The sequence below is a fragment of the Sus scrofa genome, chromosome 2 (genome assembly GCF_000003025.6).
Source record: "Sus scrofa isolate TJ Tabasco breed Duroc chromosome 2, Sscrofa11.1, whole genome shotgun sequence".
Classification (NCBI taxonomy): domain Eukaryota; kingdom Metazoa; phylum Chordata; class Mammalia; order Artiodactyla; family Suidae; genus Sus; species Sus scrofa.
In genome coordinates this window covers 111,163,247-111,184,513 of record NC_010444.4, presented here as the reverse complement: position 1 = coordinate 111,184,513, position 21,267 = coordinate 111,163,247, and the positions used below count along the sequence as shown (strand labels likewise).

Genomic DNA, 21,267 nt, shown 5'->3' with positions numbered 1-21,267 from the left:
CGATGAAATGCAAGTTCCTCTTTACTATACTTAGCAATACGTCAAATAACAATATTAATATATATTCATCTAATGATGTTTTATCTTGAAAATAACTCTTGTTGGGACAAAGGGGTTTGAAAAATTGAGACCTGGATATAGAGTTTTTTGAAAAGGGAATATTTTGATGATTAGAGTTATATCCTTCAACTCAACAATGTAAAATGATGAAACCAGGAATTATAGGCTGCCAAACTTTTCTCAAACAATAGCTAGGAGAAGATAGAAGATGAGAGGCAGTAGTATGTGCAGTCTGAAATATTATTTCCTGTTCCCAGCTGATGAATTGCATTTTTTTTTGAAAATGTGACTTCCCTGACTCATTGTGCATAGCACATATATTTCTTTATTTTATTTTCTAAAAATTTATTATAGTTGATTTGCATTGTTCTGTCAATGTACACTCTGTTTCTCATATTATCTTTCATCGTGTTCCATCACAAGTGATTGGACATAGTTTCCTTTATTATACATAGCACCTCACTGTCCATCTATTCTAAATGTAACAGATTGTATCTATTAATCTTGAACTCCCAGTCCTTCCCATTCTCTCCCCTTTCCCCTTCCCTTGGCAAGTCTGCTGTCTGCATCTGTGAACCTGTTTCTATTCTGTAGATAGGTTCATAGGGCTGAATGCTCCAATCAAAAGACATAGAATGGTAGACTGGATAAAAAACAAGAGCCTACAATGTATTGCCTACAACAGACTCACCTTAGGGCAAAGGATATGTATACATTGAAAGTGAGGCAATGGAAAAAGATATTTTATGTGAATGGAAATGAAAGAAAAGCAGGAGTTACAATACTCATATAAGACAAAATAGACTTTAAAACAAAGGCCATAAAAGAAATACAAAGAAGGACATTATTTAATGATAAAAGGATCAATTCAAGAATTGGATGTTACACTTGTCAACAGTATAAATTTATACTTTTAAATTACCTGATGAAGTAGCAGCATAATTTGGTCCATATATTTTAAAAGTGGAATTACAATGGCCTATATATTTTAAAGCCTAAAAATGTCTTGAGATTGTTTGATTTGTATTCCCTTAGTTTTAAAAATCTTCTTTTTATGATTGATACATCTTTACAGGTACATATCAAGAAGACGACGACTTGATTTGCACCTAGAAACTGTATTTCTTTTCTTGTCCTTAACTTACCTCTCTCCCTTTCAGCTGGTAAAGTATACTACAGTGCTATTGGTAATTTCATCCTCAGGTCTTCATGATTAGTACATTCACACCAAATAATATCTATGATTCCAACATTATTACTTGTTGACTCCTAATCATCCGTAGTTTTGTGCCCTTTCACTAGTTATTTTCTCACCTGAAACTCTCTTACTTTACCTGTCAAATATTTTATCAAAGATCACTTCTGATATGAGGATCTCCAGTTTCTTCCGGGCAGAATTAGTTATCTCCTCCTGCGTGATTCTGGCACCCTTTATGCAATGCTACCATTTTAGCATTTTCATGCTGTGCTGTCATTATGTGTCCAGGTTTGTCTAGAACCCCTAAGCACCTAGAACACCTAGAATACACACTATACTCCAATAACCAAACATAATTGTGAGTACAAATAGGCAGTGAAAGTGCTCAATGAATGAATGGAAGAGAACAAGGCATATGTAAATAGGATTAGTGTGTTCTGATCAAGATTTGGAGAGCACTGGTAAAGAACTAGGTTTGGGAACACAAAGTGTGGGATAATAGATTCTGTCAAGTATTGCCTATTAGCTTTGTCTTTGGAGAGGAGGCTATTTTAAAATAGAAAACACTATTTTATTCTTACACATATAACATTAGCTTGTGTTATTTTACTTGAATATGAGACTATTAAGAATTAATTATAATTTGGTCCATATATTTTAAAAGTGGAATTACAATGGCCTATATATTTTAAAGCCTAAAAATATTGTGCCTAATACATCGCTAACCTAACAGAATATTCAATAAATATTAATTTAAATTAAAAAAATAGGATTTTGAAAAAAATTCAATGACCCCTAAAAAGACACAGGCTGTGTTTTCTTTCCATTTGGTTATCTAAGTATGCATCATGTACTCTAAACTCTGAATACAATTTGATCTAAGCATATAATAGAAATAAAAATGCATATAAACAAACTTAATATAATTTGGTAGTTTCAATGCATAAAATCTAGAAAATATGTATTATGTATACATATATATCTAGTTTCTATGGTGACCTGGTCACTTGGAATATAGTTTTGCATGAACAATAGTACACTGTCATCACTTTGAATTTCCTGACCTATCTTTTCTGCTTAAATGCTGCATTAGCAGATTTTAGTAGCTACTGTTTAGCATATCTTATAAATTGTATTAATGTTGTCTGGAGCTCAACAGTTATTTCAAAAACAAGTTTTAGTTTTTCCTGAAAAGTTTTATGTTAGCTTGAAATAAACTTAGAGATTACAAGCAAAATAAACATAAAAATTCAGTAAATTACAAATTTTATTTAATTACCCATTGCTTTTAAGCTAAAAATAAAGAAAAAAACATTTCTATATAGTATTTATAAAATTATGGGTTAAAAGACTTTTGAATTTTTTTTTGAAATTAACATTATATTTCTGTAACTGGCCTTAAGTTACTATATTTATAATCTCAAAGTTTATAAGGTCAAAAAAAAAAAAAAAACAACAGCAAAAAACACTAAGCCATGTACCTGGTGTCCTAATGGCAGGTCTGGTCTTTTGGTATCACTTATGCTTTATGACACAAGGTAATAAACTTTCTAACTTCTCAGTTATCTTGCCCATAAAATGATGAGTAATAAAAACATAAAACTTTGTTTTCTGTACCTATAATTCTGTAATTCTAAAGGTTGTATAAGGTTCAAATTTAAAAAAGCCATGCATTATTAAAATATTAATGATTGCATGTTTTATAATAGCAAAACTAGGTTAAAAATAAATATGCTAGCAATTGGGGAATGTTACACGATCTATGACATATGGTACAATAAATACTTTCTTAATTAGTGATAAACATGTGGACTATGTATATAAAAAGAAATGTTTCTATATAATAGCATGTTAAGATGCTACAAAAATTGGTTGCATTGAAGGCAGTTGTATAAAATATAACTGCTCATATACTAAGGTTCAGAGATGTCAGGTTAAATTAAAATAGTATGGTAAAAGTGTCATTTTCCTTTTGCTGCTATTGCTTATCTGTTCTATTAAACTTTGTTAAATATATAATATTCAAAAGAAGCATGTAAGTGATGCTTTTTTGAAATATTAATATAGCAAGAAATAGAAGCTAAAGAACTTAGTCTCAGTTCTTAATAGTGAAAAATAGAGTACTCTTAACTGAGTTTACTCTCAGTTGGAGTACATGAGTAGGAAAACGACATCCTTAAGATTATAAAGCAATTAAGAGGATATACATCTGTCAGACACACTTTGGGTTCACATGTGACTTTACCCAGATAAATTCAGACAAGTTAGTTACTCTCCATAAAGATTATGTGGCATGGGAATACGGAAAATAACATAACATGTCCCATAAAATCAATTTGAAAGTTATAAGTAAATACATGTGAAGTTTTTACCATAATGCCTAGCTAGAAAATACTAAATATTCGATAATATTACACTAAATTTTTTTAGAAGATAGAGGATATCTGTTATTTCTGGAGATACAGGAACAGAAAAATTGTAATATGGTCTTCCTAATACTAAAAATATCATGTTTCATTCAAGTTTAGTGTTTTTTGTTAACACAACTTTATAGAGAAGTGAAGTTAAAGGGGAATCATTTAATGCAATATAACATGCAATTAGATCTTTTTGGCTTGACTTTTCCATATATTGCCAAGATACATTATAAATTTTAAAAGCTGGGAGGACTACCAGGTTAAGGATTCAGAGTTGTCACTGCTGCAGCTCAGTTTGATCCTTAGCGGGGAAACTTTCTGCACACCACCGGGAGCCGTCAAAAAAAAAAAAAAATGCTGGGAAATATGTGAATACATTATCAGTAGTTAGCCATAAAGAAAGATGCAAGTTACTCTCAGAATTTTAATGATTGCCTTAGGAATATTGGATGAAGCGAAATGTTATAAATTGCAATAAAGGGGACTTAGCAACAAGAATTTCTTGACACGAGGACTATATAAAAATGTCATGTAGTCATTTAATCCTGAACTTTTGTTGAGAAGAGTAAACGAGAATATGTTATAAGATTAAGAAAGAGTGATTTAATTTTAAAATGCATTCATTATTTTGAAATGAGGATGTTTATTGGTCAATTGGCATAGATGGTTCAGAGAAATAAAGAACTAAAATTAGAGTGTCTACATATACCTGACATTAAACACTGAGCATCTAATGTCATTATACAGTTGTTAGTTAAATCTTAATGTAAAGATGTGTGTGTGCGTGTGTGTGTGTGTGTGTGAGAGAGAGAGAGAAGAATAAAGGGTTAGTTTTTTAAACCCAGGAAGTTAGTCACTTTTTAAAGGAGCAATGGAAAATAGACTAGCTGATAACAACGTAGCACTTAAAAATAATCTTTTTGAAAGAAGAACTATAGTTTAAACTGCATGCATTATTCTTTGTGTAAGAGAGGCAAAAGAAGAGCTATAGACACAATAATAAAGTCTGCATGATAAGCAGAACAACAAGAGTAAAGAATTTAGCATCTCTTTCAGCATGATCCATTTGACAGAATGACAAAAATTTTATGAGAAAGAAGTCAAAAAGCAATTAGGGAAGGTAAGTTATATAAATTAGGTAGCATATACTTTTCCAAAAAAAATGGATTTATTACTTACTTGCTGGGATTCAAGGGAGAAAGAGGTAGGTTCCATACGTTTCTTCTTTTGACTAATGTTGCTAAAGGCTTCTGGGCATCCATGGGTATCTTCAAATTCAGAAATTATAAAAATATCCTATTCCTGTGTGGTTAGACAAAGGAAGCATTGCACAGGTAGAAATATCTGTTGCTAACATTAAGTGAGATTTCAGTGATATTTCAGTTAATTCAAGGAAAGGAAAAGTGTATTATTATTTTTAGATCTTTGAAAGTTAAAACTTGAATCTCTAGCTCTGTATTATGTATTTGTACTTCAACTTTTTTTTATAAGCAAGAGCCAAATCCCATTAATTTATATGCTAATTATTTTATTCTACTGGAATTATACTTGTTAATTATTACCTTCTAATAATTCAGATCTTTAGTTGGAGAATATGAAAATCCAATTCATAGGATATCATCATAATGATGGTATTCTTAGTACTTGGCTTATATTTTGAATATTGGAAATTTAGTGGTCATAATGTATAAAACATTGAATTAAGTGATCACTAATATCAATATTGAGAACTAGAAGGTACTATATTAATCTTGTCTATGGTACAGAGCAAAAGTGAGGCATGGAAGTATAAATATAATGTATTAACTTTCTATTCAAACTCTGAACGTATTATTTCCTTTATCCATAGATGCCTGAATCACCAGTAAGATATTTGTTTTGTTGTATCTATATTGTTTAGCTTATGGTCTCTTCAATAAATGGTATTATAAAAACTGGATATGCACATACAAAGAATAAAACTGGATTCCCCATTTTATACCACTCACAAAAATTAACTCAAAGGAATAAAGACTTAAACATGAATCATGATACTATAAAATCCTTAGGAGAAAACATGGGAAAAAAGCTCCTTCAAATTGGTCTTAGCAATGAGGTTTTATTTTAGATTTTTTGGGTTCTTCTTCTTTTTTTTTTTTTTTTTGCCATGTAAACAAAAGTTAGGGAACAAAAGCAAAACAAATAAACAAACAAAACTTCTATCATAGTAAGTGAAGTAAGTCAGAAAGAGAAATATACCATATGATATCACTTATATGTGCAATCTAAAATATTGCACAAATGAACCTATCTACAAACAGAAACAGACTCGCAGGCATAGAGAACAGACTTGTGGTTGCCAAAGGGGAGGAGGTAGGGAATAGGACGTACTGGGAGTTTGAGGTTTGTAGATGCAAACTATTACATTTAGAATAGATAAGCAATGAGGTGCTACTGTACAGCACAGGGAGCTATATCCAAAAGCTTGGGAGAGAACATGTTGGAAAATAATATCAGAAAGGGAATACACACACATATGTATTATTTTATATACACACGTATGACTAAGTCACTGCTGTGTGTCAGAAATTGACACAACATTGTAAATCAACTATATTAAAAATAAAATTAACGAAAACTTAAGAAAACTTCATAGCAAATAAAACTATCAACTAAATGAAAAGACAGCCTACAAATTGGTAAAAAAATAATTGAAAACCATATATCTGATAAGGGGTTAATATCCAAAATATATAAAGAATTCTCACAACTCAATAGCAAAAAAATAAATAAGCTAATTTTAAAAATAGGCAAAGCTGGAGTTAGTATCTAGGAGCAGGTTAGGAGTCTGTGGTGGCTAGGGTTGCTGTGGAGGTGCAGGTTCAACTCCAAGCCTAGAAAAGTGGGTTAAAGGATCCGGCATTGCCACAGCTGCAGCTCAGATTCAATCTCTGGCCTGGAAACTTCCATGTGTCACAAGTACAGCCATACAATTAAAAAAATATGGCAAAGCACTTGAATAGATAATTTTCTAAGGCACACAAATGGCCAGCAGATACAAGGAAAGCTGCATAATATCACTAATCTTCAGGAAAATGCAAATCAAAACCACAGTATCATTTCATACCTATAAAAGTAGCTGTCATCAAAAAGACAAGAGATAAAGTTTGACAAGGGTGTGGAGAAAAGAGAACCTTTGTACACTGTTGATGAGAATGTTTTGGCTATTGTATATAGTGCTGCTAAGAACATTAAGGTGTATACCTTTTCGCATTATAGTTTTCTCAGAATATATGCCCAGGAGTGTGATTGCAGGATCATATGTTAACTCTATTTTAGTTTTTTTGAGGATTTCCATAGTGACTGCACCAATATCCATTCTCATAAACAGTGTAGAATGGTTCCTTTTTTCTCCATACCCTCTCCAGTACTGAATATATGTAGACTTTTTAATGATAGTCATTCTGACTGGTGTGAGGTGATACCTCATTGTAGATTTGATATACATTTCTCTAATAATTAGTGGTGTTGAGCATGTTTTCATGTGCATGTTCTTCTTTGGAGAAATGTTTATATATTTTACCCATTTTTAATTGAACTATTTGTGTTGTTTGTTCAATGACTTTTTATTCATTTTTTTATGATTTTTATTTTTTCCATTATAGTGTTCTGTCAATTTCTACTGTATAGCAAAGTGACCCAGTCATATATATATATATATATATATATATATATATTTTTTTTTTTTTCTTTTTACTCAGCTATTTGTATTTTTGTTAATGAGCTGTAAGAATTGTTTGTATACTTTGGAGATTGAACCCTTGTCAGTAGCATCCTTTGCAAAGGTTTTGTCCCAGTCTGTAGATTGTCTTTTTGTTTTGCTTATGATTTCCTTTGCTGTGCAAAAGCTTTTAAATTTAATTAGGTTCCATTCATTTATTTTTGGTTTTATTTCCATTACTCTAGGATATAGATCTCCAAAACACATTGCTGCAGTGTACATCAAAGTGTTTTGCCTATGTTTTCTTCTAGTTTTGTAGCATCCAGTCTTACATTTAGGTCTTTAATGTATTTTGAGTTTATTTTTGTATTTGTTAGAGAATTTTTAATTTCATTCTTTTACATGTAGCTGTCCAGTTTTCCAGGACAGTTTATTGAAGAAACTGTCTTTTCTATAGCGTATATTCTTGCCTCCATTTTTTGTAGATTAATTGACCACAGCTGTATGGATTTATTCCTGGGCTTTCTATTCTGTTCCATTGATCTATATGTTTTGTTTCATCAATCCATATTATTTTGATTACTGTAGCTTTGTAGTTTACTCTGAACTCAGGGAGCCTGATTCCTCCAGCTTTGTTAGGACCAAATATCTTCACAGCTGTATGTGACCAAACGTTTAGAGAAGATTATCATCTTTCCTTCTGAAACTATTTCAAAAAATTACAAATGAAGGAACACTTCTGTATACATCCTATGAGGCCACCATCACCCTGATAGCAAAACTAGACAAATATATTACAAAGAAAATTATAAGACAATATCACTGATGAGCATAGATGCAAAAATATTCAACAAAATACTAGCAAACTGACTCTAACTTTATATGAAAAGGATCATATACCATAATCGAGTGGGATATATTGTAAGAATGCAAGGGTTTTTCAATATTTGTAAATCAATTAATGTGATATACCACATTAACAAACTGAAGAATAAAAACCACATGATCATCTCAGTAGATATAGAAAAAGATTTTAAAAGAATTCAACACCCATTTATGATCAAAACCCTTTAGAAAATGGGCATAGAGGGAACCTACCTCAATATAATAAAGGCCATGTATGACAAACCCACAGCTAACATCATTTTCAATGGTAAAAAGCTGAAAGCATCTCCTTTAAGATCAGGAGCAAGATAAAGATGCCCACCTTCACTATTTTTATTTAACATTGTTTTGGAAGTCCTAGCTAAAGCAATTAGAGAAGAAAAAGAAATCCAAATTGGAAAAGAATAAGTTAAATTGTCACTGCTTGCAGATAACATGATACTGTACATAAAAAATCCTAAAAAATGCTGCCAGAAAACTACTATAGTTCATCAATGAATTTAGCATAAACCTTCTGAATATCTATAAAGTGACAATAAATTATGAGAAAGAGAAATTAAAGAAACAATCCCATTTACTATTACATCAAAAAGAATAATATACCTAGGAATAAACCTACCTATGGAGGTGAAAGAACTATACTCTGAAAACTATAGGACACTGAAGAAAGAAATTGAGGAATATAAAAACAGATGGAGAGATATACCATGTTCTTGGACTGGAAGAATTAAATTTGTTATATTTACCATATACACAAGGCAATCTACAGATTCAATACAATCCCTATCAAATTACCAATGGCATTTTTTCATAGAACTAGAACCAAAATTTTGTTTAAAATTTGTGTGGAAATACAAAAGATACCAAATAGCCAAAATAATATTGAGGAAATTACAGGCAATTTTTAAATATCTTATTTTTATAACTCAGTTACATATTATATGCCCACTAATAGCATTTATTGCTCCAAAAATAAATAAATTCAGAATATTTGAGTTTTTTTACAATTCCATACCTAAGTGCACCTAATATGAAGATTTGATAACACATTTCTCTACCTCTCAGAAACTGGTTGCAGTGAAAAACATTTTTTTGCACATTTTGGTAGAATTTGAAAGTAGAAAAATGCCAGGCATTTTTAAGACCTTTGCTTTTTTAGAGATTTTCCTAAATGACAATTTTATATTTTACCCATTTTTTATAGAGAGGTTGCCTTCCTCTTTACCTTTGAGTGTTCAAAGAAAAAAAAATCTGTGAATAGGAAAGAATAATATTATAAAATATTGTAATATTTTATAGTACTAATTTATATTTTGGAATGGAATCTAGAGAGAAAGGAAAGTAAATGATTCTGTACATGAAATCACATTTAGAGAATTTTGCTTTACAGTACAAATATGAAATAATTCGGTTATGATTAATAACATTCTTTTGAACTGTTCCTTTCTTGAACTAGATGAAAATTGCTGTTGCAAAGATAGGAATATTAGTGGGGGTAAAGTGGGAAGAATACTTCTTTGATAAATTTTGTTGCTAAGATTCTTAGATATCTATTGGTCCTGACCTTACTTTTACCACGTTGTAAGTCTATGTTGTTCCATTTGCTAATTTGTTTTACTTCTTTTTAAACACCACATTTGAGAAAAAAATTGGCAATTTTTATTTCTTCATTGCCAATGTCTTATTTTAAGCTGAGTGAAAAGGTTGCATCAGGCAATATTTTTCCACAAGACATTGGATAATTTTCTTCATTAGCATACTTTCATTCCAGTAACTAAATGTTCCTATCTATAATCTTGAGAAATATTGCAATTTGAATGTCAACATTTTCTTTGTGTATATGGAAGTTTTAGTTTACTCTGGTTATAAAGTCTTGATTGTTTTATAACATCCTTTGACCTAAATTGTAATATTCAAAGTATGTTCTATTTGGATGATACTAAACTCCTGAGTGTTTAATTACTCTACTGATATTTATCTGCTATATTTTTTCTTTATACCAAAGAGTTATATATGATTTAATTGTCTCTGGCGCTTTTTTCCTGAAACAATAACCTACACAATAGTTCCTACGTAACTGTATAGTTTATATAGACTGGTTATGGCTATCAAAGCATGAACTTAATTAAAAGCAATATCTCAAAGCTATAATGTAAGTGGTCAGGAAAGGATATAGATGCCTTTGAGAAGAGTTACTATAACAAACTCATCTCTTTAAATCAAAACAAATAGTTCTCAGCATGTAAGACTATTAAAAACAGTAGATACAAAGACAAATATTTACTGAATATAGGAAACGTGCCTTACTCAGATATATTAGTACATAATCTAAATGCCAGAAAAGTAGTCAAATTATATGATAGTTAATTTTTTTTTAAATATGAGCAAGTGCTAAAATACTTGTCTTATGAAAGGTTAATCATAGCCACCTTTAGGAATGATGGACCTTAGGTCATTAGATATTAGTTCTATTGAAAAATAAATCATATCTTAATGTTGGCCAAATAGTTCAAATTGAGTAAAACATACACACACACGCATACACATAGTCGAATAACTCACTTGAAACAGGTCACTATATTGACCTGATACAGTGTGGACTAAATTTTTGCTTCATGTAATAATATAGAAAAGTATTTAGGAAGTAGCATTGTCCAAAGAAAAGGTACAGATTTAAAAATGATTAAGCCTTGGGCAAATGACATAACAAACAAAAGCACAACCTAAACTCTCAACCAAAAAGTAAATATTACTATTGTTTTATGGATTATCATTTGTAGAGACCACATTTATTGTATGCCATTTTAGGGACAATATGTCTCAAATAATGTTGATATTTTGTTATATCCCAGTGCTATGATTGTCATTTCATGCCTTCCTTGATTTGTTTAGCTTTTAAAAAGTACATAGGTATGATAAATAGATGGCAGTTTTATATATAGAGAGAGAGGTATGGGAAGAGGGAGAAAGAGGGAGAGAGATTCTCTTCAGTTTCCTTCAAATTCTTCATTTATTTCAACTACAGAGTTAGAGTTTTATGATATCTCTTGCCTTTAGACTCATAGAATTTCATAGTCTAATTTATACTTTGGCCAGATTCTTCCAAACTCAATGCTTTGAATCAAAAATCTGAAATTTCCTAGAGCTTGCAATCCAGATATAAATGCTTATGTTATTCCACATTATTACTGTCAACAAAATTCTCACTGACATCAACAAAAAAGAATTTTAAAGCTATAGGTTGGGTACAAAGCAGGAAGGAAGTGTAACAATGGTGGCTAATAAAAATAATCCATATTGATCTAGCTCAATGGTTAGAGATCAAGATTTTGAAAGTTTCATGCCCCTCCAGATTTATTTCTAATTTTATACTAATATTAAAATCATAGAATTAAGGTTTACCTGAAATATTGTATTTCTAACATATATAATATTACAGATCCACAAATTGATTAGATTATATTGGGATTAAAAGCTGCAGCATTTCAGCTGCTTAAAAGATATTTCCTTGCTTAAGCCACATGTTCATCACCAGTCGGCTAGAAGGTTGTTAGTCTTATATTTGTTTTCTTCACTCTGTGATCCAAGCTGACAAAGTAACCATTGTTTCTCAGGTAGAGGAAGAGAGTGGTGAAACATGTGCTGGCTTTTTAAGCTTCTGTCTGGCAGCGACACATCACTTTTGTTTATGTTCAATAGGCCATATAAAGTTATATAACCTAACTTCAAATGGGTGAGATAGATCCGTTCTACTATGTGCTTGAAAAAGAGAAAGTTAGAATATTTATGTACAGCTACACATGTAGGTAGAGAGCATGATGTATTTCATCTAATCTGTTTTTCTCATCACTTCGTTGTTTTACCCCAATATACCATTTCTATCATTTTTACATATCCAATTTTTTTTAAAGTACATACCATAATTTTGCAGATTTCTTAGATTTTTCTCTAAAACTTATTTGCTTTCTTATGAATTATAAACAGTACTGATGCAAACTTTCTTTCATATACAGACAACTATATGAAATTATTCTTTTTAGGCTGTATAGTTCTAGAAAATTGATAATAAAGGAGTATTGCCCAAATTATTCTGAGTATTGCCCAAATTGACAGTGAACAAATTCATGGTCCTCCTACAAGCGATATCAATTTCTTCTCTAAAAATGACCATTATATTTGTGTTTTCTTTGCTATTCCAGTTTGTAAGAAAAGTGATTTCATTTTATTTTTTTGGCTGCATTCACGGTGTGTGAAAGTTCCTGGGCCAGGGATCCGACCTGCCCCACAGTTGTGACCCACGCCACAGCTGCTGCAACGCTGGATCTCTAACCTGCTGAGCCACTAGCATGATTTCATTTATTAATGTGTATTTTGTAGATTACTTGTAAGGTTTATAAGATTAATTTTCTTTTTATTATTTTGGATTTCCTATATTGTGAATTCTCTGAAGTTTACAAACTAATTTAAAACAGGAATTAACAAAATTTATATTTTCTTGACATAAAGATAGTTATGTAATCGCTTAAAGTATTGAGTGTAGGCATAGCACATTTATTAATTTTTAAATTTAAATAAAATTAAATCACAAAAGTATATTTTCTACCAAAAATAATATTAAAAAATCACTTTGAGGTAAAGTTCACTTAAAAATCACCATGAAAATGTACTTTTTCAGCGTTCTGTATTATAAGTCTAAGCTTATTGAAGAACCTTTAAAATTATAAATGACCTTTGAAAAACATGGGTTTGAACTCTGTGGATTCACTTACACATAAATTTTTTTCAGTAGTAAATATTTTGGTGCTGTGCTATCCATGGTTGGTTGAACTCATGGATGAGGAGCTGCAGATAAGGAAGAACCATGTGTACAGAGGAACCCCATATACAGATGGTTGTCTACAAATTATAAGTGAATTTTCCACTGTGCAGAGGATTGGCCCCCAAAAACCCCACATTTTCAAGATTGAACTGTAACTTTCTTATCTAGATATGACTGCCTGAAAATGCCCATGTGATTGCTTTTGTTTATACTGCTTTAAAGATGTTCTTCTTTTGCATTTTTCATCTTTTGAATTTTTTTTTTAGTGAATCTATTTTAAACAATATGAAAATCAGTACTGCTTTATGACTCTTAGTTTTTAGGTTTCACGCCATTTCCATTTGTTGAATCACTGACAGACACCCTCATATACTATTTTATGGCTTATTCTTACAGCTTTCCCTCAGTAGCCTTTTACTTGAGTGATTATGGTATTAATTTGTCATTTTGTTTTTAAACAGCCGTATGGGTGCTAGAATTTCTTAATCTTTTCCTCTGTTGCCTGAATATTAGAATTGTTATGCAGATGATTGAAACTTTAATCTGAAACCTAAATTTCTTAGATTTCTTGGTCATAGAAAGGGGAAAGAATAGAAATGAAAGAAAGTATGACAGAACCTATCATTTCTATATATCTACCAAAGTGTTCCTCTGGATATTTTCCATATTATTTTCTATTGTATTTGTAGCTTTAACCTGAAAATGTCTTGTCTGACAGGTACCTTATATACTTGAGACATTTTCATTTTTTTTTGTTTGTTTGTTTCTTTAAAGGGCTGCACCCATGGCACATGGAGGTTCCCAGGCTAGGGGTCGAATTGGAGCTACAGCTGCTGGCCTATGCCACAGCCACAGCAACTCCAGATCTGAGCTGCGTATGTGACCTATACCACAGATCTCGGGAATGCCGGATCCTCAACCTGCTGAGTGAGGCCAGAGATCAAACATGCAACCTCATGGTTCCTAATTGGATTTGTTTCCACTGCGCCATGATGGGAACTCCCAAGACATTTTCATTTTTGCTTCAATAAATATTTTTGAGTTTGTTGTTTGCTGAGACACTGGGATAGATAAAAAGATATTGAAAGAATGTTAAAGTTATAGTCTAAAATTTCCTTTGAGATGCTTGAAAGCATACAGTAATACCATGAAAATTTCAAAACTTTATATATTTAGTAAAATTGGCTTTAAAATTTGTTCGGTATATTTCCTGAACTATGTTGAGGTTTAAACAATTTGAAATTACCCCAAATATTACAAAACAAAACATTTATTGAGTCAATTTTGTGTGCATGGTCAGCATACAAACACATGGGTAGTTGCTGAATAACTTCCCTCCCCGTAATTCCTCATTCCACCATCTAAAGCTAAAATTCACAGATCCTTCTTTGAAGCATATGTATATGGTATATGGTATATGGTAGCAGGTATATGGTAGCAACTTCAGAAGTATCTAAATCTGGAGTTACCATAACTATCTTTTTAAGAATATACATATGCTGAAGATAAATCAATCATAATAAGCAACAAAAATATCTATATAAGCGGTTTTAGATCATGGTCATGTTGTGAAGCTGCATAGGCAAAATGCATTTGAGTAAGGACTCTATCTCATGATTTTATTATTTTTTTTTGTAAAAATCTTATATAAAAGTCTTCTAATATAATTTGTAGCCTTGATACGATACTTCCTATTCATAAAATTTGTTGAAGTATATTTGTACAAAGCACAAAACTCTGCACCATATTTACAAAAATATTAACAAAACTACCTTACATTTTTAAATTCATTTTGAAATATGGAGAGTTTAAGTATGTGTGATTTACTTGCTTTTTATGCAAGCAGTGCCAAGTGATCATGCATCAGTGCCATTTGATAAAGACTTAGCTACTTGTGTGGTAGAAACATGGGGTTTCTTTTTTTTTCTGTTTCTCCATGTATAGAAATGTTATCTATGAGAAACATGAGAAAATACTCAAGATTTACCGATATATTTATATACATTAATGATTTAACAGAGGATGTAGACAGTGAGTGAGTTTGGAGCATACTATTAAAGTGGTTTCTAGTAGCTAAGAACTTACTTATAAGAAGTTGCAAGAAAATCCAAATAAAGCCAATAACATAGATCAGCGTAATAATCTAAAAAATCCTATTAGATATAGATATGTTGTTAAAAGTAATTTAGTGATTTTTCCACAATTGGTTTCTGATATGTAAAGATCTATGAAAAGAAAAAAAAATTTGGGAGTCTTTATAAAATGGTTTATGGACATTACAGACACTTCTTAGGATATAAAAAACAAAACGCGAACTTAATCTAAAAACAAGCCAAAGCTAATGTATTGCATTTAATTTGGTGATTGGACAAAGGTATATGCCATCAGGGAAAAAATATCCTGAAAAGGTCAGTGCTATTTATGAGAAAGTAGTGTAGAAATATATTAAAGAGAGACGGTATTTTCCTGTTTCCCAGGTAAAGGAAATGAAGTGGAAATTGAATGAGTCATAAGAGTTTAAGAAAGATGTAGTAAAAAATTGATCCATATTGTTTCTTTACTGTTTTTACAAAGTTTATATAAACAACTTAGAAGAAATTAATATCAAATGCATTTGAGTAAATAGAAGGAAATACTTCTCACAGCATTCTGGAAATATATTGCCTTTAGAAGGTTACAGAGTCAAAAACTGTAACTGATTAATAGAACCAATAATAATATTTGTATTGGCCAACATGAGGAAGTTGCGGCCAGCTCTATGCTAGCTTCAGGAACTTTTTCTCTGAACTTCATCCAAAAGCACTTTCTAGCTGGGGGCCCTGAGTGTGCTTAATTAACTCCGTCTGACCTAGTCAAACAGAGTCAAGACATCAGTCTATCAGATTTGGCTCACTTTTTCCAGGGAGTTGTGGATGAAGGTCTTCCACCTATTTTTGAACTAACATAAGGAAACTTCTCCTCCCCACCACGCCCAACACACACACATAGAAGAGAACATAGTGTGGTAAACTCAGCACCTTGAGCTACATTGATGAGTCCATAAACTTTCCTGCCCTGACCCTATGGAGATTATGTAGTATAACAGGCAAAATAAAGAGTTAAGGATCAGAAAATTGGGCTAAAAAAATTATCTTCATTTAACTGACTATGTGACTTGGGGCAAATCACTGAATTTGTCACAGCCTTAGTTTTCTCTATGAAAAACATGGAAACGATCACAATAAAACTCTGCTAGGAATATAAACTTTAGGTCATTAGGAAAAAATTATTTTGTTGAAAAATATATTCATAATTGGGGAATTCTCTACCACATATGAACATAAATAAAGCTTATTTTAGACCTTCCTGCCTTTTTTTCTCATGTATTTTCACTTTTTCTGAATTTTAATGATATTTACCAGATGCCAAAGTATGTACCGCTTTGTGCCCTACCAGTATGTGTGCACATTTATTCTACATTATATTATTTTGGCTCATTCAAGAAAACTGCTGCTTAACTAATAAAGTCAAGTAAGTGCATGTTGATAATAGGAAAATGACCCACTGACAACAATGTTTACTTTGGCCTCATAGTCTCATTTCTCATTCCCAAGATTCACTTTCTCCTTTCATATTTTCCTCCTTTTAGCAAGATGGCTTCAGGGGCAACCTAACTATAGGTTGTGGGTATTTTTTTTTTTTTTTCTGGGTAAAGAACGTAAAATGGGTGACAAAAATTTGTACCATCTTCTATATATAGGTGAAGAAGCTGCCCAACAATCCTTATTTCTCCTATGGTTTCCAAGCATCCAGGTGTAGTGATGTGATAGAAAAATCATAAAATGGAAAAAGCCTGCTGTCTGAATAACCACATAAAGGAAATCTGCCTGCCAACTATAACATTTATATTGAACTGCCTTAAGAGTTAGAAATAAACTTTTACTGTCTTAATTAAGCCACTGAAATTGTGGGGTTTATTTTTTAAACCTACAAACATTACTCTAGCAAATATCCATTAATACAGATTAAATAAATTCAGACAGATGCGAACAGACATTTATAAATTCTGAGAATAACAGAAAAAGATGTGAGTGTGAGATAGACCTTGCTAATCTAAACTCCCACAGTTGTATTTTACTAGAAGTTACAGACAGTGTTCTGTATCTACATGTTAGTTGGCTTCCCTGTGAAGGATGCCATCTTAGCACTTTCTACTCAGAAGCCAGACATCTACCCTTCTAAAGGCAAAACTCAAAGAGTGAAGGTCAAAGAAGAATGCACATTTCTTTACCTACCTATATAAAGCTTTCTTTTTGCATTTTCATCTTCTTTCAATATGAATGAAAGGAGTGGTGATTACCCCTTAAATAAAATACTAAGCCTGCTTGCAAAGTTATGTCCTAATCTATATATAATGACAAAATAATTACTATCTCAACATCTCCAGAAATTCCAACATTCAAAGAAGAGAGAGATATAAAATGTGCAGTGTCAGGAATATAATTTTATTACAACTCATTTTCCTTTTTATCTTCTGAAAATTTCTGATTGATAAGACTGTTTCTGTAAAGGGCCAGATAGTAAATATTTCAGGCTTCATAGGACCTCCTGCCTTCATCACAGCTACTCAGCCTTTCCACTGAGCACCAACACAACTATATACAATCCATAAAAAATGCATCAGAGTTCCCATCGTGGTGCAGTGGTTAACGAATCTGACTAGGAACCGGGAGGTTGCGGGTTTGATTCCTGGCCTTGCTCAGTGGGTTAAGGATCTGGACTTGCTGTGAACTGTGGTGTAGATTGCAGATGCGGCTCAGTTTCCACGTTGCTATGGCTCTGGTGTAGGCCGGTGGTTACAGCTCCAATTCAACCCCTAGCCTGGGAAACTCCATATGCCATGGGAGCGGCCCAAGAAATGGCAAAAAGACAAAAAAAAAAAAAAAATGCATGACCACATTCTTTATTAACAAAAACAGGTGATGGCCTGAATTTGGTGCTCAGTCATAGTTTAGCAACCCCTGGTTTGAGAAATTAGTATATATATATATAGCGTTCTTTTTTAGTTCCTATTTCTTTTCCAATGGCCTGTCTATAATCATAGATTGATTTCATAAAACTCTAATATCTTCATGCGAGGATGTGAGTTGGGCTTTGTGGATCTTAATTAAAAAAAAAAAATCAGCTCTCCCTCTGTTAAATTCAAACTCATTTTTTAAAAGATGGTAGATGGAGGCTAAAAGATTATTACTGATATAATCAATATTTGAGTATGGGCTTTGGGCACTTCCTAAGTTAATTTTATATGAACCCCAGAACTAGATCAATTTGCCTGCTAAGTTAAGGAGGGTGACAGGCCATTACAGGCCTCCACCATGGGGGAAGATCCCTTTAAAACAAAATGTGGGAGGACTGAGGCAGAGCAGAGTATATTTGCTGTGTGTAAACTCAGTCCTAAGATTAAAAAATAGAAGGGGTGAATACAAATCTCCAGCCTTTTGTTTGTTTCCTTCTAAACTCCATTATGCCAGTTAAACCATTTCTCTCCAACTTATTCCCATCCAAGTATGGCATGAGGGGTGAAGGATGGGAGAGATCAGCATCGTCTGTTCCCACTAAGTAAGGAAAGTCATCCAACTGAAATTAAGATGCAGAAAAGAAATATAATTTGCACTATAGAACATGGCTGATATAAATTACCAAAATCAAAGTTAAAGAGACTTATATGCCAAAGTCTAGTGTTTAAAACCGTATCACCTAGACTGAACCAAAAACACTTTTCTTCTTCAAATACTATTCCTGTTTATCTCTCACATATTTTGGAAAAATATATCAGATATTGAGGGTACCATCTTCCTAGACTACCAAAAATGTTTTTTAGGTCATGTTCCTTGTATCCAGTTCTGTATGTAAACATGTCTGTACCTCATTACATCCCCAGCAGAATTAATCACTTTCTTCCCTAGAGTTTGTGATTTATGAACAAAATTGTTAAGTGCAGAGACAGCTCTCACTTTTACTGTTAATAGTAGTTTTAGGATAAGGAAGGAAATAAACTTTGAGAGGACTGTGAAAAATAGGTAACATGGATATAATGTAATCTAAATACGGGGTTTCTGCATTAACTACCTGAAATTGGGCTGAAATTCTACATTGTCTGCTAAATTGCTAGTTGACATCAGTTCAGCAAAATGTTAAGAAGTATCTCTGTTTCCATTTAAATTACTCCAGAACTCAAAAGAAGTTAAAACTACTGAGAAAGCAGGAATATGAGATTAATATAATCCCTCCATTTTCAAAACCCACAGATAGAGCTTCTTATAAAACATACTCTTTGTCTTTAAAAAATATATGAACTTGTTCTGGGAATCTTTTAATGTGAAATTATAATTTTGAATAGATATTTTGTTGATAAAATATATTTAATCATTTGTGATTAATATCAATATTCTAAAATACCAATGTGAACATAAAAATATAAACCATTTTTCAGTGAGACATATTATTATGAATGTATAGAAACTGAGAACTTTCAAAATTTTACAGTTGTATGGATCAAATGAAATATTTTAGTAAAACTGTTTTCTGAATTTCTTGTTCTGCCACAGTACATTTTCACCTGGTATTTTTAATCATTGTATACCTTAAAAATATTGAAAATAACTCTTGGACAAGGTTTTTTCTTTTTGATTCATTCTTGGTTTTTGGCATGCTACACAGGCAAATTATGAATGATCATGCATAGCGTTGTCCAAGATCAAATGTTCTTCTGTCAGAGACCCTGGCATGGAGTCAACAGCCTATAGCCTTTTTCAAATGATCCTCACCTAAGTTACTCCTTGACTCTAATCCAAAAGTATTCATGACCAACTCATTGTAACAATGAAGCTGGAGCAGAAGTGGGTATCTGACCCAAGAATAGCCAGTCAGTATACCAGCCAGCCCCATTTGATTTGGTCTGCAGAATTGGCTAAGCCAATCAGATATCCTTTCTCAGAAATGGAAATTAGGCAATTAGAAATAGGAGTTCAGGGAGCTCGGGCTTATCAGACACAACTTAGAATAGATTTACAAGGAGATCCTGCTGAATAGCATTGAGAACTATGTCTAGATACTCATGTTGCAACAGAAGAAAGGGTGGGGGAAAAACTGTAATTGTAATGTATACATGTAAGGATAACCTGACTCCCTTGCTGTACAGTGGGAAAATAAAAAAAAAAAAAAAAGAAATAGGAGTTCAAGCTGAAAATGTTGTAAGTACTCCCAGAACCCTAAAGTTCTGAGAAAATGCAAGTTATACCTATGAAGAGGCAAAAGTAATAAGAGAAACTGTAAATAAAACACATGACCTCTCGTGGTGAAGAAAAACAAGGGAGTTGTAGCACAAGAAAAAGAAATGTGTGCAGGGAGTAACAGTGGACATTAATGGCAGACATTGGACCACACACCTATTTTAATCCTGTTACTGCCCTTCTTGAAGCTAGGATATTTGACTCTTTTTATAATACATCTGAAATTCTGTCCTTCACAAGCACATAAACTTAGATAAGTGACAAAGTATAGATTTCTTTGAAGTATAGGATAAACAAAACAAAATAAAACAAAGGGGAAAAAAGCCCTTTGATTGCATCTTTGAAAAATGAAGTGGAATGGGGAAACTCTCTTTTGAATTAATTAGACAGAAAATTATAGTATAGCAGATACAGCAAGTATTGGTGCCAAGCGCACATCTTCCACTTTATAGCTCTGGGATTTTTAGCAAGCTGCTTAACTTCTCTTGTATATACTTCAAAGCATAAAACATGGAGGTAAAATCTGTACCGTCTCAGAGAGTTAATGTGAAGAATAAATGTCATTATATCTGAAATGTTTAGAGGAGCACCTGAGGCATAGTAAGATCTCAGTGAATACCATTTTACTTATCATTTTACCAACTTTTTTAAAATTTTTCAGCTGTACATTTGACCACAAACACTTTCCTAAGCTTTTTGTCAGAAGATGACATTTTGCTTAATAATAGCATAGACACTAATAATGTTTTTGATTCTATGAGAACTTATTCACATAAATTTGTGCAGTTTATTTGAATACAAACAGAGCCAAGATGCAAACTTTTATTTTTTTAGTAGAATTGACCATGGAAATAAAACTCACAACCCTCCTTTGTAGAGGAAGTAACTATTGGCTATAGGTCAAGTCATAAACAGAC

General features: G+C 32.1%; 1 long non-coding RNA gene across 1 annotated transcript in view; it reads left to right on the top strand.

Annotated features, from left to right (window-relative positions):
* The window catches only part of LOC110259434, a 64,455-nt gene extending 47,442 nt beyond the window's left edge, over positions 1 to 17,013 (top strand). The window contains exon 7 of the long non-coding RNA XR_002341844.1: positions 16,819 to 17,013. This is a non-coding gene — a long non-coding RNA (uncharacterized LOC110259434). The remainder of the gene's footprint in view (positions 1 to 16,818) is intronic.